This window comes from Coturnix japonica, chromosome 4, assembly GCF_001577835.2.
Source record: "Coturnix japonica isolate 7356 chromosome 4, Coturnix japonica 2.1, whole genome shotgun sequence".
Lineage (NCBI taxonomy): Eukaryota > Metazoa > Chordata > Aves > Galliformes > Phasianidae > Coturnix > Coturnix japonica.
Window position 1 is genome coordinate 10,082,399 of NC_029519.1, and position 19,610 is coordinate 10,102,008.

At 36.2% G+C, this 19,610-nt stretch overlaps 1 long non-coding RNA gene across 2 annotated transcripts in view; it reads left to right on the plus strand.

The window, feature by feature from the left end:
• The first annotated feature begins 10,937 nt into the window (after window positions 1-10,937).
• LOC107312851 overlaps window positions 10,938-19,610 on the plus strand; it is a 154,172-nt gene continuing 145,499 nt past the window's right edge. For both annotated transcript variants that reach the window (XR_004306914.1, XR_004306915.1), the window contains exons 1-2: window positions 10,938-11,774; window positions 13,595-13,693. This is a non-coding gene — a long non-coding RNA (uncharacterized LOC107312851). The remainder of the gene's footprint in view (window positions 11,775-13,594; window positions 13,694-19,610) is intronic.

Sequence of the window (19,610 nt, forward strand, 5' to 3'; positions counted from 1 at the left end):
TCTGTTGCCCTGTTTCCTTGCCTCCATTCTTTATTCTGTTTACTTGCCTTTCACAGTTCTCTTTCTTTTCTCTTCAGTTCATGTTAGTGAACGATAGATGGTTCTTGGAGTGAAGGAGATAAGGCATGTAACTGAAAACACTGCTACCATGAGTTTAAAACATGACGACTACAAAACAGAACTAAATTTGCTGAAGACATGATGTAGTATCATTAAATATCTCAAAATGAGCAATTAGGCAGAGAAAGCGAAAAGCATTTTTGTGAGATACATGGAGGGAAGTTTATGAACACAACAAAGTAAAAACAATGGTGATGAAGTGTTTATACTTCACCAATATCTGAACCAAATGTATATTGATAGGAAAACTGGAGAATATTTTTGATTGCGCTACCTATTATCTAAGTAGCTGCAAAAAGTCATAAATGTTCAGCAACCATATTAGAGGTAATATGTACTTTTGTTTTAGGTTCTTTTCTAAATTGTGTTGCTATGGGCTAATTGAGAGCATTCTGGACTCAATACCATCAATCACTTCAAGCACATGAATTTTGGTTAATACTTTTCTTTGTTTTTAACTTAATTTGTACTTGATTTAAAGATTCTAAATCTAGGTAATGTAATAATTAAACAATAAGGCATAGATAAGTCGTTTTACTACTAGCATAAAATTTGTATGACTGACATAATTGTAGAGAATTGATCACTTGTATAAAACTGGGAATGATGAGGAAACACTCTTCTAGCTAAAAGCACAGTTCAAGCACTGAAGATCTTGAGAGCCAATCTTTGCTTGCTACATTTACTTGGTAAAGGCTGAGGGCATAGATGGTTAAATGAAGATACATAAATGGTTAACCCAGCTGTACAAGGCAGAGCATACTTTTATATCAAAACGAACCGTGGCTGGTTATCTGTATCAAAAGCTGACTGATTCCTCTCCGTGTTAGCTTCCCTAACTGTCAAAGACAGGTTACCTTCTAAGTCTGTTGCTTCATTCAGTACTGCAACTTTCAGTAAATTGGGAATACAGTTGATAGCACAGGATATGTGCATGTTTAATCGTATCTGTATGCTGCAACTTACAGAAAAAGGGGTTCTGATTTATCTCTCATAGAAGGATTAGCAGAATTCAACAGACCTGCATGTTGCTTTCAAGTGCAGTTCTCTTTCTTTAAAGCAGAGCAGAAAGTGAATGCAGTAACTGAATTTTGTAACTCTGGAAATTATTAGAACTTTTCTTTAAGCAGGGAAGTCTAAGAGTGACCAATAAAAGATTTTGGAAAGCGTCTGATCAGCTGAAATTACTTATAACTTTTGTACTGTAGAAACCCAAGAAATGAGATTTGATGCCCGCTGTGGTCTTCTCTAGGGATGAAATTGGATGCATTCTTTGATTAAATGGGCCCAAAAAGAAGAAAATATGTACGCAATTTTGATAAACAGCTTATTCTTAAGTCAGATTTGTGAATCTGAATTCACAACTGAAAACAAGGCCGCGCTGTGGGTGCGAAGATGAATATTTAACAGAAAGTCAAAAATAGCTTTCTGAAAATAAGAGAATGTTGAAGTTATGATGAACTTGCTCAAATTGCAAAATATCAGCAAGTCTTCTCTGCTGCAAACTGATCTAAAGCAGCTTTGCTGTTTCCCCAGCAACCTTAAGCAATGCTAACTTGTTTCTTTGGAAGTAAATTAAATGTGACTTTCAAGTAGTTCATTATTTCAGTAGCCACAATGCCCTTCGGAAGTAAGGACATTCGATAAATCATGTTAGGATTTGCTGCATTTCTGAAGGGAGGCAGATAAAGGAATTTTGCAAAAATAATTTTCAAATCTGGTAAATTTTTTAGAAATTACAAAAAAAAATAATTGTTTTTATTGGCCCAGGAAGAAATAATATTATGTTTTGGGTGTGTAAATAAAGATGAATGTTGTCTGGTGCTGCACTAAAAGCTAGCAGGACCTGAGATTTACATGCATATGTAAATCTGGTGCATGCTGGTTTGTGGCTCCTAAATACAGATCCACTTGGTTGTTTGAAACCTCTGCAAAAATGCTCTGATAGATGCAGTGTCCGCACTCAACCCAGGTTTTGCTCTGTCAATATACTTAGTAATCCCTGGGCTCTTCCTTCCCCCAGCCTGAATATGTCTCTCTACAGAAACTACAGTTTGCCTTGCACATCCACTTGAATTTCCTCATTAGCTGCCACTAATCTGTAATTGCTGAAAGTCAAGCTGGTGCATTTTTTATTTCAGATTTGAATGTGACTGAAGTTGTTTTGGTTCAGCCGTGGGTTCAGCAGAATTTGAGGACACTGATTCAGATTTAGGCTTAGGTTGGAAAAAAGGGTTCAAACTGGGTCTTGTTTGGCTTAAGTAGTTCACCTGTGCAGTGATGTTCAGGAAGGCAGTAGAATCATGGTAGAAGGAACTATCGTGGAACCCTCTGCTTTGGTACCTGATTTTAGTGCAATAGCAGGCTGTTAGAAACTAAACAGGCTTTTTGGTTTTGTTTTTGCCTTCAACAAATGTTTGTCCTTTGTCTTGGCTGTGCACATTTTGAGCTAAGATACCAGGTAAAAGTAAGTCTCATTCTGATATGCGGTAACTGAAGCACCAAGGCTGTGTTGCCACTTGACTGGTAAATTTGGCCATGGAAATGTCGATGGAAACAGGTTCTCTCTGAATGACACTGGCAGGTAGATGGCAGTGGAGCTGCCCTATTCCCTCCCTCAGTCCTACAGAAACCCCAAGTCTAGCAGTGTCCCAGAGTATGAATATTTTTTCATAGTGTTCTTATAAGTGATTGCTTGTGGCATCTTATAGTCTTATCTCAGCTTGTGCAGCTCCTCATGAATATTCTGTACATATGGAAGAGTTTTCTATATCATTGCCCATTAACAAGGAGGATAATCACTCATTCAGTTATCAAGAAGTCAGAGAAGGCCTTTCCTTGAGCCCTCGGTGCAAAGAATCATGGGAGATCAAAGGAGGTTAAATGTGGCTGACATTAGTATCATTACTTTTTTCTGTGTAATTATTGTATTATAATAAAGATGGTTTAAGATACGGAAAAGGCATATTGAAGCCTTTTAGAGCTAAAAGACCAAATTAGTGACTCTGCCTTTATGGGACAAAATGTGTATTTTGGCTGATACAAATAAATGAGTCTTCTTTCACTGAAAGTACAGTAAAGTCATAAGTGTACATATAATTCATATATATTTTTTTACTTTTTAATTGATTTTAAGGGAAAATGATCCAAAAGGGAAACAGAAGCTGTAATGTTGCATTGTTAATAAAAACAGCAACACTGAATTCTAAGTTGAAGCTGAAAAGTAGCTTTCACAATCTTTAGAGAATCTGAAACTTAATAATAAATTAATTTTTGGGGTTTCTTTTCTCTGCACTTTCTTGTCTATCTTTATCACAATTTAATCCTACTTGCAGTGAAAGAAGATGTATTCATGCGAATCAGAAAAAAAACTATTTTTATAAAAGAAGCATGTCCTGTCCAAATGGTATGAATGTGGCCTGTGAAACAGCTCCTTTACTCTTCTGTTTGTTCTAGAGGTTACCACCACTGCAGCAGAGCTGGTAAAGCTGGCTGCCCTAACCCACTAAGGGTTGTAATGCAAAATCAAATTTTCTTTAAATTCTGATTCCTGTCCCGCCAAGAAGAGCAATAGTATCTAGTACATAATTATCCTGTAGTTATTCTGCATTTATCTGCAGAAAAGATTTCCATCTTGTGCTTATTTTTGATTATTTTTTCTTTACTTGTGAATGGCTGGGTAGAAATTCAGGTTTTGAAGTACAGGGTTTGAACTCACTTTGCAGGATGTCCCTATTTCACAGTCCTTAAGAAATTGTCACAGCATTTTAATTTGGTCTCTTGCATTTGAAATAATTTTCCAGTTTACTTCAGAAGACAATAGGCTGCTGATTTCATGAGTCTCCTGCTGCAGCTGCCCACCGCCCACTGTTGCTATTTTTGAGAGCATTCTGTAGGGCACATAGGTTATGCCTGATTACAAGATGCGTGGATCCTGCTGGCAAGAGGCAAAGGGGAAAAGACAAGAGATGGATTGAATTTGCCAGAGTTGAATACTTCTAACATCTTAGAGCAATATACATACTATTTCACTCTACTTCATGTAAAGGCTTCATCTGGGAGAGACTAGTCATGTGTTGTCTTCTTTCCTTGACCCATGTAGGTTCAATAAACTCTAACTGCTCGTAGTCTCTATACACTGGCAGAGGGAATGGATTTTAGTTTTATATTTTGTTTCACTATACCCAAAATGCTTTATTAAGTTTATTGGATTTTCTAAATTTATTTATTCCTGAAATTTTTCTTCTGATTCAGAAATCACTGCTAATTTTGCTATTTTTTCTGCACATAATAATAAAGCAAAGCAACAACAAAAATCCTTCAGTAAGGTAGCAAGACCTTCGTAAGGTAACATTTAGTAAACAGGGAAGGAAAAAATACAAGACCACTGAAACTAGATGAGTCAAAAGTATCAGCTATGTCATCTCTTAGAAGTTCCAATCCAAGAGTTACTAAGACAAAAAAGAAAAATGTGAATATTTTCAAGGCTCTTGCTGTGTGAATCAGATTAACAATGATTTTCTCAAGTACGTTGTGTCAGGTGTCTGGTCAAAGGTGAAATGTTCTTGACTAGTAAAGTTACAATTTTCCATATATAAGACAATTTTGGAGAAACTGTGCTGCCTCTGAATCTATTCAGTCATCTCCCTTTTCAAATATCTGAGCAAATCATGCAAGAGCCAAATTTTACAGCAGATTGAGCACACCTGTGCAAACTGTTTATGTTATAAAAAATATACAAAAATCAGTTTTCAGAACTGTCTTCAATTTTGAGGCTCCAGGCATAGCTGATAGAAAACAGGACCCTTTAACTATGTAAGTAACCTTCATGTTTGGTTGTCATCTGCAGAGTTGTTATTGAAGAGGTTCTTTATAAAACCAGGAAAATGTGTACTATGTGTTTGTGAGCTGGTTAAGATTTCTGACTAGAAAACAGACATACCTGAACACGCAATTCTAGTTGGTAATGTAATGATGAGTAATGACTTTCCAATAATAATCATAATCATCATCAGATGTACACCTAACCCTAGAGGTCTTATAAAACCTTCATCAAAGCACTCTACTGTCAAAAGTGAAGCACAGGAGAGAGATTTTTTTCATTAATGTCGAATCTTTCCTGCATTTCTTCACTGTTCTCATTCTACACTCAGGATTGAACTACATTTCCCATCAAGCAACACAGTCTCCTCCCTGACTAAGGTAGGAGAGCAGGACAACAGTCACTGAAAAGGTTTTTTCTGTTCTTTTGTTAGAGGCTGGAATTTACTTTACAAACTCTCTTGAGCTTGACAATTTATTTTCTGCATTCCTTTATTACATATATATATATTTTTTTTTTTCCCAGCACTTCTGGGCAGCTGCACACAAACATCTATTAAACTAGATGAGCAGGACAAGGAAACAAAATGTGTGTAGCTTATTAATTCTGCCATTAATGTTAATGAGGACAAGTTGGTATGTTTCGTGGGAAGATAAGTGCCAGAAAGCATATCGTGACAATGTATGCAATGAGTTCTTCAGTAACTCTTCCATGGGAATTATATTTGGTCAAATATATGTTTATCACATTTAAAACACTGTCACGCAAAACTCCTGTTGCTAAAATAATCAAAGGCATCTGGCCTGTTTGAAGGATATACTAATTCCTCCAGTTTTAAATCTCATGTTGCATAGGAACCTTTGGAAAACAATATAATAAAATGAATATTTGTCAGTAACGATTGCAGGATTTGCTGAGTATCCATTAAATCATTTCTATTACCATTTCTGTAGCACCAATTGCTGTACTGTTGAGGTGCATTTTATTTTTACTTGAAACTTAAATTTACGTAGTCCAAACTATTTTTTCCCTGTTTTGTCATTATTTGTTTATTTCAATCCCATTCTACTTCTGCTGTACTTCTGTAACTTTTCAGTCTGCGAGCTGAGAAATATGTACAGCATTGTACAGATTCCTGTACTCACCTGCAGCAGGCAGCAACTTCCTGGGGAGCTTTACTTTTAAAAGTCAGTGGGGCTGTACTCATGTAAGTATTCCACGAAAGCAAGACAATCTGATGGAGTGGTCTTCTTCAAATTCTACTTCGAAACGTTAAAAGTTAAGAAACATAATTAAACTGCAACTGCATTAACATTTATATAAAATATAAACCAAGTGCTTATCCTGATTCACCAAACAAATTACAGTTTGAACATTATAGAAAAAAAATACCCAGCTACTTATCAACGGCACCATTTGAAATTATTGCTAGTACTACAACTCTAAATGCATAAGATGCCTTAAATACAAACCCTGAACATTTACATACTGATTTCATGAGCAAAGCAAAAGGTATTTGCCAGTAACAGTACAGGACTCAGCATTTTTATTGTCTGAGTAATCCTGGCTCGCTCTGATATGAAAATTCAATTATTTTAGAACTGGCCGTCTCATTAAATTTTGACAAGGAGCACAAGCTCAGTACCCGCTCTAGCTCTGAGAAGCTGTGGGTGCCTGACAGCTCCACGGTGAATTTTAAAATGTAGTATTTTTGCAGGACAAGATTATCTGACAATTTTATATTAAAAAAAGAAAAAATTAATCAAATACATTATAACAACCAACACTGGTAACTTGGCCTTTCCATAGATAGTTTTATGAAAATGCATTGCTAAAAAAAAAGACTCCAATGTTTATTACATCTTCTCCCAAAGCCCACCTCCGTGTCTTACACTCTGTAATTGTGCTAGAAGAAAATACTTGTGTCTTTATGTGAGCAGCGCTATTTAACCACTCATTGTTAGCGTTTTCTGCCCTTCTGCAATTGAAATGAGTTTGTAATGATTTTTATAAATATGATTTCTAAACCCAGAAAAATTTAGTTAATATATTTATATTTAGCACCTGCAAGGAATCTTTAGACAAAATATTTTTTCATCAGAATATTCCGGTTTGTTGAAACTAAAACTTTTCACATTTTGGTGATACTAACACTGGAAAAGGCTACTCAAGTTTAAGATGACTTATTAGAGAGCAACAGAGAGTCCCAAGACTGTTGGGCTATTTAAACTTTGAAACTGAACCACTTTTATGACCCAACTTTCACCACCTGGACAATGACAACCTGACTATGAGGCTCTTGCTTATTGTGTCATAGATTTCTCCTACTCTTTCCTGTTGGAAGTGCTGCACTCTTTATAGTCCACACAAAGCAGCCAACTGTGGATGGACACCATGTTAAAAACTGCACTGGGGATTACATTTGTGGGGGTGTAAATAATTACATCATCTTTTGGTGCAGAATTTTTCATGCTGTGCTTAGATCATTCTCTTTGAGTAGTAGTAGATTTATGCTCTAGTTAATATGGAAACAATATTTGATCAGTTTGAAAAGTAGTATTCCTGTAAGAAAGATGAAAGGATGCTGTTTCTTAGACTCTTAGTGACATGTTACTTACAGCACTCAGCTAAGGTATAGTGGGCTAGGAAAACTAAGATATGATCTAATTCTCTAGCATAAGTAAGCACCCTAATACCAGTGTTACTTCACAGTTCTGGAGTGTGCATTTTGTTTGTTTTATTTTTGGTTCAGTAGGATTTTTTGGGTATAGAGGTTTGAGTGGTCATTTGTAATTTGTTCTCTCCCAGTCTAGAGTGTGTAATCTGTGGATATTGAGCACAACCACTCTGGCTGCAACTTTGCAACCAATTCCTTATCCACCTACCCTTCAATTCCTTATCAACCTACCCTTCAAATTCATATCTCTCCAATTTAAATAAGGATGTGGTGTAGGACCACATCAAAAGCCTTGCAGAAGTCCAGATAGATGACATCTATCAGTCCTCCCTTGTCAACTAATGCAGTCAGTCCATCATAAAAGCCACAAGATGTGTCAGGTACGATCTGCTGTTGGTGAAGGAATGCTGGCTGTCTTGGATCACCTCCTCATCTTGCATGTGCTTTGACATAACTTCTAGGAGGACTGGCTCCATGATCTTCCCAGGCACAGGCATGAGGCTCACTACCTGTAGTTCACTGGATCTTCCTTTTTCCCTTTCTTAAAAATGGGAGTGATGTTTCCCTTTTTCCAGTGACTACAGACTTCACCTGACAGCTACCACTTTTCAAATATGATGGAGAGCAGTTTGGCAAACACACCAGCCTGTTCCTTCAGGACCTTGAGATAAATGTTATCCAGCCCCATAGATTTGTATACATTCAGTGTCTTGAGATGATCTTGGACTTCTCTTACAGTAGGAGGGATTTTTTCTCCTCAATCTTTGTCTAGTGATTCAGAGACATAACAGGTGTGAGAAGCCTGAGTGACAGTAAAGACTGAGGTAAACAGCTTTTTGAGTACCTCAGCCTTGTTCACAACTGTTTTGTGCTGTTTCTAACAGTTGTTTATACTGCTGTAAAAAAATAAAATTCAGTAGACCAAAAAGGCTGTAAACTGATTGCTGCTGATTGAAACTTGTGGCATGAGGAAGATAATCAATTGTTCTTCAAGGCCAACACAAACTTTCCACTTGATATCTACTGACAGTGTCTTGAGAACAGACAAAATGTAGTGTCGTATGTAGGCTAACAAGAGATAATTTCCTTCAAACATGTGAAAACTTGAGCAACAGAGGGCATCCTCACTCTGACAACCTCTAGAGGGAAATTATTCAAGGGGACCTTGTACAGCAGATAGCAGATACATTGGACTGTCCTACCTATTAGTTAGGGTCAGGGACATTTGAAATACAGGCTTCTTAGGGAAAAAAAAATATCAGACTGCTTTTCGCTGTATTTAATTAACTTATGTGAAGGTCATACATATCTCTATCTCTAAAATGCATAGCGTGTCAGTCATTTAAAAATCTGGATATTTTGCATTATCTTACTTCTACAGTCCAACTTTTTTATTCAAAGTTTCATTTTGGTGATCAAATTAAAGGGACGACAAGCTCCTTGTCCTTACAAGCTAAGCATTTTGTGTGTTACACTCAGATATACTCTGTGTGATATAAGATGAGACTTCATAATGGGATTCAATGCAGTTGAGTGCTAAATTATAGCAGGCTTATATCACAGAAAATTATAACAATGAGAGAAGAATTCATATCATGGCTTTAGTCAGAGAGGAAAATTAAGACTTTCCAATTAAAGTAGTAACCTAAAACTTTAAAATAATTTAAGCATTTACTGAATACATGTAATGTTCTGTACTTATCTGGAAGCAGAATTGGCAGTTGTTTGAAAGGATCCAAATGAAATGTGGACAAGGTGTATGTTATGTCCTCAGAACACAGATCTGTCATTTTCTTCATTGTTCACGAATACATTGGTATTGAATATCTCTTTCCCACAAATTCACAGGCTCCATGCAGGACTAGAGAGAAAAACAGTGTAATGTTATCGTTAAATTGATGTTGCATACAACTTTATGATAATCCTGACAACTACAGCTTGTGAATTTGCCAAGAGCAACCTAGTAAGTGATTTTCATAGATGAACACTGAACTATGAAGTAAAATAATCCTTTTCTTCAGGAGGACTAAAACTGCAATTTTCTTGTAGACGTAATTTACAGAATTATTACTGACAATTTTAGAATTCCACTGGGTGAAACACTGGGGGCTTGAGAACGGAATTTCTTGTGCTTTTAAGGACAGGCAAATTTTAAATGGACTGTGTCTATAGCGTCTTTCTAATAACACCGAAGGAATCTGACATGGAAAACTAGCGGTGGATTCTTTCCTTTATTCAAATGCTCCATCTGTTAACAAAAGCCAGGGTGTGCTGTGATTCATAACTTTTGATAAGGTATAAAAGGAGCTTAGTGCATATTCTGATTTCCTCTTGCATACCTTTGGAACACAGCATATAATGCGCTTTAAACAAAGCTTTTATACAAGTGCTACTTGAAAAAAAAGTTCTTGCCACAGCCAGTTAGCATGTTTCCTTTTGTTCCTTCAGATGTTTATGAAATTGTTTAGACTGCGAATCTCCTTGAAAAGGAATAATTTTAAGTGACCAGAAGGAAGAAAGACTTAAAATGAGATGATACTTTCTGGCTGCAAGTTGTTGTAGGATTCTCACAGGAATAAGAGGAAAAGCAATAGCGTTCAATATAGATGTCATACTCCTAGTGACAATCCTGTAGACTTACAAGCATGTGAACATCTCATCTGACATGAGTGTTAACTGAAATTGGTTGAAGCAAGTAAAATGAAGTAAATATATCTGTGCTACTTTGACTTGAATGCCCATTGGAAGGGTCCTTAAAGATCACTGAATTCCAACCCCAGTGATGTGGGCTGGCTGCCCCCCACCAGGTCATGCTGCCCTGGGCCCCATCCAACCTGGCCTTGAGTACCTCCAGGGATGGGACATTCACTATTTCTTTGGGCAGCCTGTGCTGGTATCTTACCACCCTCTGAGTAAAGAATTTGTTCCTAACATCTAACAAAAATGTGCCTTCTTTTCTTTTAAAGCCATTCTCCCTTTTCCTATCTCTTTTAGACTGTTTAGAAAGTGGGTCTCCCTCCTGCTTATAAGCTCTCTCCAAGTACTGGAATGTAGCAGTGAGGTTTCTCTGAAGCCTCTTCTTCTCCAGACTGAGCATCTTCAGCTACCTTAACCTATCTTCATAGGAGTGGTGCTCTGGCACTTTGATCATCTCTGTGGCCCTCCTGTGCACCCACTCCAAGAGCTCTACAACCTTCCCGTGTTACCCACAGCTGGAGGCCACACTGGCAAGGCCTGAAGCCATCTACCGGTCCTATAGAAATGTGTATTCAAACCCACTCTTCCCTGCTGCCTTGCAGTCTGTGCATAGTCATCTGTTGATCAGTCCCTGCATTAGCCATACTCACTGGCTCTGGAATGAGCAAGGCTGCGGGGGCAGACAGTGTTTGCAGACTCATCATCATAGACATAGTTGTATGATCTCTTTTAAATGAGTGAATAGAGGAGTAGGAGACAATAACAAAAATAGAAATATTTTTTTCATAAGAAGTATTTCACTTTAAACGGAAAAGATGACAGAAATGTACGATCTCCTCAGTGCAGCAGATGGATCTCTAATAGTTAATGAGATGAACTTTCAGTGATTTTTCAAATTCTGTAATTTACATTAGTGGATGCTGTATATGAACCATGGAAGTGTATGTTTCAGTGCCAGTGTTTAAAACTGCACCTAGACTTTAACAGACTAGGAGAAAAAAAAAGACCGTATTTTATTCTTCGTTTAAAAGGTGCAGAATTTTAGCTTTGTAAAGATTGGTTAATTGCCAAGTACAGGGGAATTAAAAATGAGAATTGCGTGTTTATTATCCATTTTTATGTTTTTTTTTCCTTTCTGAACCCAGACTCCAGGCCAGCCTCCCATCCAAGTTTTCCTTCATGCCTTATTGTCTATTCTGTTCAGCTATTTAAAAAATGTTGAATATCAACAATGGCTTTCAGTAGGGTATTGTCAACTTTTGTATGAAGCAATCTTGGTTGAATGAGAAGATCCCAGAGCTTATAGTTCTATCTACTGTGCTGCACTGGGTTTCTGCTTGAATGTGTGTGACTGATAACAGGACAAATTTCTACCTTCGTTATTACATTTCAGCTACATAATTCATTTGCCAAAATCTTTTAGGAAATATCTTTATAACACATTGCACGAGACATCAGGTAAGTGCTTGCAACATAAGAATACGTAAAGATCCAGCAAATGCCTTGTCAAATTTGTTTGTTAATTGTAGATGTGCTTCTACTAGGTTGTTTTGCAGACTTGTAGTGTTTCGTGGACTGCTGTGTGCCCTGAGACATTTCTAGCAGAGCATCTTCTTTCACATAAAGAAATTCATGCTGGATCTGCATTGCTTTTAAAGTCCAAAAGCAATATTCAGAAATAGCTGGGAAAAATGTTGCATATATGCAAATAGCTTCTGAATTTTTAAGTAACGGATGTTGCGAATGTTATTGTTAATATATGAGCTGGTTTGGGTCTAGAATTACAGCACTAAATGCTTTTAAAACATTTTTTTAACTCCTTGTTATTCTTCATTGTCTAATATGCTTTAATTTTGTATATGCGGTAAATGTAATTTAGCTTATATGCAGTCAGTCACGAACCTATCTTTAAATGAAAGATAATTTCCTAGGGGCTGTTTTCAGGAAATCTAAGAATTCCTCAACAGTATTCAGTTTATTCACACATTTCTCTTAACAGGTGGTAAAACAGGTAAAACATAAGAAAGAATTTTCACTTTTCATCTTATTTGTTTATAGCCAATGTCACTTTGAAAATAATTGAGAGAGATCACATCTCTAAACAGTTTGATTACTAAAATGACATGAAGAGATAGTGCTGTGTAACACCTGATCCTGCTGGAGTAACTGAAGAAAATCTCCATTGCAACAACTATTTTGTTGCAATTAAGAAAGCAGGATCTGGCCCATCATACTGTATAACAGATTAATCAGTGTATTCAACAAGTATCACATTTGATATTCTTTACTTAAAATTGTTTTGTTTTGTTTTGTTTTTCTGTAAAATAATAAGTGATCTGAGAAGCAGTGTTCATGGAACAAATTGACAGTACTGAGTATAAGAAAAGACATTACTTGTCAAAATGGGTACTGTAGCAATACCAGCTTTGTACATAAAAGAAAAAAAACTTAGATGTGGAGTATCCTTCTGGAGAGAATATCTAGCTACTCACACAGTATTATCAATTTCCCATTAATTCATTTGCTTGCCTCTTTGTCCCAGTTCCTGGGCTCTTTTCAATGCCTCTGTCCACATTGTTTGGATACTGTCAGCAGAAAAACAATGACCATCTTGCAATATATTTGTGTGTATATGTGCATATAATTGCAGCCTCTTCAGTAGGCACGTAAAGTAATACTTCTTAAGGGGTATTTACATAATTATATTCCTGTAAAATACACTGAAGATTTTTTTATTTCAAAAAGTATCTCAAAATCTACTTAAAAGTAAATTTATTTAAGCAGAAATTAAAACTTTGGAGGCAAAAACTGCCATTTTTACACCTGTCCTCTGATGCTGGGGTGACAATGGAATTTTTTGGAGCAGTGTACTAACAATACAAGTTTTCTTTCTCATTTGCTCATTGATACCAGGTTATGTTTGTAGTTTTAATAGTATTAAAGCATTATGCAGGTGCTATTCCATACTACAGTTAAACTGGCTACTTTAACTATGCTTCTCATGTAAGAGGATTTAATGAAAAATTCATTTAAACAAATTTACTTCTACCTGGAGATGTGAGAATTTGCATGACACTGATGGCATATGCAGTGTGATAGAGTCATTTATAGGACTGTTTTACACCATAAATTAGGAATCAACATCTTCCAGATTTTGCAGAGGAAAATGATTTAATTGCAGCTTCAAGTTTTGTTGTTTGAATGACTTGAACTGAGCTTTCCTTAGGAAAAAAACAAATATATTTGATTCTAATAACTGACTTTTCTTTTTATTTCAGTCTTCATCTTTAATTAAAGAAGATTAAAGACAAGAAAGCCTTAAAGAAATGTTTGATGGACATCTTGAGGAAGATATGAAAGCAGCAGTAAACAAAAAGGTACAGTGCCCATACAACTATCAGCGTTTTCGTACGCGAAGTATAAAACATTGCCTTTGCACAAATGCCCAACTAACAAGCTAATCTCGTTTATTGCAGAACTGTATTTCTAGAATTAATTGATTAAGATTTACAAGTTTTTGAGGCAATATCTTAGCACTTAATTAGCACTTTGAAGTCATTCTCATATTTATTGTGAAATATGGGTTTTCATTAGGTGGTTAGAAGAGAAGACTACAACCTCCCAGTGATATTTGTGATGCAGTTTTGATTCTTTGAATATTTATGATTTCTGCTGTTGAAAAATAATAGTCTCTTCAATGGCCTTCTGCTTTTACAGGACACTAGAACTTTACCAAGAGAGTAATATAGGTATTCTTGTTGGTTCCGCTTTACTCTGTACAGTATAAAATTAGGACAACTTTCTAGTCTGTTTTTTCACTGTTGTAAATCTTTTTTGCTGTGCAATGACAAGTTCATTCAATCTCTTTCCATAAAAAAGAAGAAAAGAAAGAAAAAAGTGCTTTATGCAGTAAATGAAGTTTAGGAGACATTCAAGTTTTAATTAGAAAGAGATTCTCTTGTTGTCTTTATCTGGAACCCTACATGAGACCAATGTTAGCTGTCCTGGCAATATAATCAAAGATTGTCCTTATTTAGACACTACACATATCTAGAAATGATCCTGTTTAAACTGTCTGTGTAGCCACAAATATTATAGAAGTTCATCTCTCTAAAGGCACATAATCCATGTTCCCAGTCTCTGCAGAGACAGGAAATGCTGTATGCTGTAAAATTCCTACTGCTTGCTGAGTAAGTCTCTTCAATAGTATTTGCAAGGAGCCCCAGCAGGGCTACTATGTCAGGGACAACTTCTGGTACACAATGCTGTGACATTTTACACAAGTTGAACCAAATGTTTTCTGTTTCTTTTTCTTCCAATTTCTGCACCCTTTGAAATAAATCCAGTACAGTGTTTATTTTCATCCCCACTAGGTGTGGCAAGCAGGACAACCTACCCACCACATTGTCCTTCTGATGTGGTTGGTCAAGGTTACTGTTTTGCTCTTCTGACACATTATCAATTATCCTGCCAACAGACTGATACTGGACCTGTAGTTTTCTTATAAAATAAAAAACTGAGTTTAATTAAACCATCAGTAACTTGGACCTAATTATTTCAGACAGTATTTAATTAATGTTTCATGGATACCTAATGTAATTAGGGTTCCTTTAATAAGACCTTCCGTGACATTAAAATATATGACCTTTATCTTTCTTATCTACCGTAGTCTGACAACTCAGATTTGTCATTTTCACTAAAAGGTATAGTTTGATTAAATAGAACAGAACGTAAATTAATCTAGCAAATTATACTTGTTTGTTTCTTTTTTTGCTTCTTAAAGACTAATAAGTTAAGTCTTTTAATTAGCAATGTCGGTACAAATGTTCATTCAAGCGTTTTACCTTTGTGGCTTTTTTTCAGTGTGTTTCTTTTGTATATCAATTTTTATGACAAAAGTAGATAACAACCAGACTTTATTAATCAATCTTTTAGATATGAAAACAGAGGTGCTTTTCTTTACAGTAGCAATGACTAGTAATTGTTTAAGACAGTTCTGCAAAGAACTTAACTTTTCTGGTAACAAACTTCCCCAAAATAAGCCTGTAGTTTGAATGGGAGTAAATGTCAGTGAAATTTTAGGTTGATACAAATATTACATGTTTGCTTTACTGACCTTCAGGTTCTCTCTTCTTGAGTTCTGTTACTTTCTGGTGTAGATCCCATGAAAGAGCAATTTGTCATCCACAAAACTTTTATCATATTCTCTTTCTCTAAGGAATATTATGAGCTTCCTTGGAATAACAGCCATCCAATCTTGTTTCTTCACTCCCCAAATAACTTTTATGTCTTACCTTCAAAATTAGAGTGGCTCTGCTGACATCACTTGTGCTTAAGTTCTATTTCTGAATAAGAACTTGCTAATGTGTGTAAATCTTAGGTAAGAGTTTTGATCAGTCACAGCACTGGCATTCATAATACCATTAATTCAAGTGAAGAGAATGATAGCTACCTCAAGGTATTAGACAAGCAGAGTAGAATCTGGCTATTTGATAAGCCAACATAATTATTCCATGTGCATCAGATTTATATGTAGAAAGTACAGCATTCTATAAAAGAAGTAGTTTCAATTTACATCTGTTTACATTTTGGTTATTTTGAGTGTTAGATCAATGGAACATGGATAGTTTCCAACAAGTGTGTGCCTTTAAAATAAAATAAAAAATAAAATTTCTTATTTTCATTTGTTCAGTTGAAGTTTTAGGTAAATTTGGAAGTAGAAAAACAATACAGATCTTAAAGTCATCAGTGAAATATGGTGTTCTTCTTTTATTACAACAAGAGGAAATCAAGCAGTGATCTGCAGAAGTTAAACTACTTATTTAGTATTTCGTTCCTCCTCTCAATAAAATCTGGAAGGAAAAAGAAACCTCTTGGTGCAGAATCTGTACAGGGGCATAAGTGGAATTATTTTGTTTTGTTTCCAGAGGAGAATGCAAAGAAATGAGCACTTTACTGACTCATACTTTTATTCTCTCCATAGCAGAGATATTGTCCAGAGAGACACCATATTAGACAAGCACTACAAAACAGATTTCAGAAATAGTCTTTGAGAAAAACTTCTTCTCTGCTTCACTTCATAGAAGGACACAAACACACACTGAATTCTAAGCCTGTGAACAGTGTCACCTGTGATGACATTCCCACACTTAAAATTTAGTATACACTGAAGGGCTCTGCAGGCAGCAAACAGGCTTAGAGAGCTACCTGATCTACCCATGGACTGCTGGGGTGATAAGGAAATAACAGGAAAGTGCAGTAGTTTTGGTAACCAAGGGTGGGAAAATAGTCTGAACACCTAAAGGAATAAAATTCCAAGTTAACTCTGGGTATCTCATTCCCTTGGATGAATTCCAATCTTCTGCCCTAGCTACCTGGGCACTTTGCAGTTTAATGTGTGTGTAACCCAGAATTTAACCCAAGGGTTGTCGAGCATGTTCTTCTTCACACTGAAATTAAAACTGTTATGTTTGGCACACAGTAACCCCTGATGTTATATATTAAATAAAATTATCATGTTAATGTAATAAGTCTCAATCAGTACTTATGTATTTTTGCTGATTGCAGACTGTGATAGATGTTGCTAATACAGCCACCAACCAGGACTCACGGTATTCAATTAAGATTTTTAAATGTCATAAAGACAGTGACCAAGATTCAACCCATTTGCATAAGTTCCCAGTATGGGAAGAAGATGTGAAAGGGTTAAGTTCAGAAATTTACCACTACACAAGCAGGCAGCTGCAGAACTCCACTCCCATCGCTGTAGTGAGTCTGTGCTGAGCAAAGCCTCCCGCTGAACAGTGTCTTAAGGATAGGAGAACAGAAAAAATATCTCCCCTAGCCCTTTTTGATTTACCCATCTTACAACCTTTTGCATTTGACGTTGTCCCAATCAGCTAATGACCCGAAGATTCTCTCCTTGCAATCACTTCTTTAATATTTTACATCACAAATCCTTAGAGTCACCACACAGTTAGATTTCTCCATTTTCTTCATTAACACGTTGAAATTTGAATTACAATGAACCTCTATGTGAATAGGAAAAAACCTAATCGATCCAGAGATATTCAAGTGAAATACGATTAATATAGAAAAATCTACTGGATAAAAAAATCTTGATCCAATCATGTAAAAATAAATTGATCTGATTACACAGATTACTGAGAACTGGTCACCTTGGCTACATTAGGGACTTCAAAAGCAAACACGAATCAGTGAATCATTTTAATCAAATTTAATTTAGATTATACACTTTCACATAAAATCTAATTTAGTTGGAATTACTCGGTCATGACTTGTCTGCTCCCTACAGGACAAGGTTAAAGAGATTACATTTGGGTTCATGTCAGCAGCATCTGCTAGTTAGCCCTCTGAATGCTGATTTAATGAGAGAGGTTATGCTTAGTCTCTCAGAAAGACTTCTGGTTTAGGCAGGTGCTTGAGATATGTTATTAATTTAGTGTGATACAAGCAATGATGTTATCGTACTTGCAAAAAACCTTGTATCATTATTTTCATTTGCACAAAATACCCTGGCATTTCCACGTCTGTTTAGCAGATTTTTGAGGGTTTTCCTCTGATCTGTCTTTAATATACTGCTTTTGAGAGATAGAAGATTCTATTAGAGAGAGAACAGACTCTTTAATATGAGCAATTATCTCAAGAGTTGTTTACAAGACGCAGTAAGTGAGCTTCAAGCCACAGTATGAATATACAGAGATCTAGAAGTTAGCAGCTTGATACGTAGGCAAATACTTACAGTCTTTCAGCTGTGCAGTATCTACTCCTGCAATTAGACCTTTCACAAGATCATCTTGCATGGTATCCTTCTTGCTCTGCAAACAGACTTTTTATTTCTACATATTTAACCTATGCAGAGCCAAATTTGGTCCTCATGCAGTGAACTACGCCAAGCGAGTTTCTAAGTTGAAAAAAGTAGGATGTGTGACAGAGTTTGATAATAATTGATAAAAAAAAAAAAGATATATAAGGGAGTTAAAGCCTTTGAGGGCAATCTCCATTCTGATGTAGCGCTACTTTACAGCAAAAACAGATTCTTGGTTGCTTTATTCTTCAACCCTGCCACAGAAAATAAGGTCAAAATAAATGTGAAAACCTGTTGCTCAGTTCCAATGACGTGGTGAATCACCACAGTTGTCAAAGCTATGTCCATGATCATCCAGGCTGAGATCAGTGCAGCGTGCAAAATGCAGTGTGCAGTAGGTGTGCTTGCTCAGGTATCTGCCGCTGCTGTAGATGTGCAGATATCAGAGAGAAAAATGGCTTCAGAAATTCCTCATGGAAAAGATTTCCATAAGGAAAGAAAGGACAGACTGAGCATCCATGGAGATGTGTTATCTTGACTGATTCCTTAACCCAGCAGGCAAACAGAGGACTTAGACAGCCTTAACTGTCCTAAAGAACCTCTCTGCATATCCAGGAGCCTTTCACTTTAAAATAGTTTTCTCCCCATACATAAAAAAGATGAGCTAGGAATTCATTTGGGGTAAATCAGCACCATTTCAATGAAATCAATAGAGTTGCATCAATTTTAGATGTACTGCATGTTTTCTGCTGTTTTTTTAAGCACTGTTTGTGGTTTCTCAGAAGAAAAAAAGTACCAGAACTATTAATCCCTGAAGTTCTGATAAAGAATTTTGAATAACAATTGAAATTCATTACAAAATTTCACTATTTCAATGCATAATTTTCCTGGTGGAGGGGCTTAAAACTCCTTCTGTAATTACCATAACAGCATAAGGGTAGAGCCATTAAAAAAATCTCTGGCAATTCTGTGTGATTCACGTTATTTATGAAGAATGCTGCAGACACAATGTTCCTTGCTGCACCGTCTGTTTCTGTCTCTCTACTCTTTCTCTTCCCCTAGGTATAAATGGTTAATTCTTATATATGTACTAGAGGGATTTACATCTCCAGAATTAATAAATCCACCCAGAGGAAGTAGCATTTGTATATGAAATCTACAATAATATCAAAGAAAACTGGGCAAAATTGAGAAAATGGAGACATACCTTATTGCAATTACCTTTTATTCTAGCATATTTTTCTTATTAACGGTGCAGACAAAAGGTAACCCTCCTATTTGATTTTAAATGAGCCTGATAGAAGGATCTCATCCACTTCATTTTCATATAAAATTGCACTGTGGAGCCTGATCTCCCTGCCTTTCCTCAGCCAGAATGCCTACTGCAGTCCCTGGAAATGGCTGTGTCAAGCTAACGGGGCTGGGAGATGGTATTTACACTTCTGCCCTCGTTAACCACTGTTATT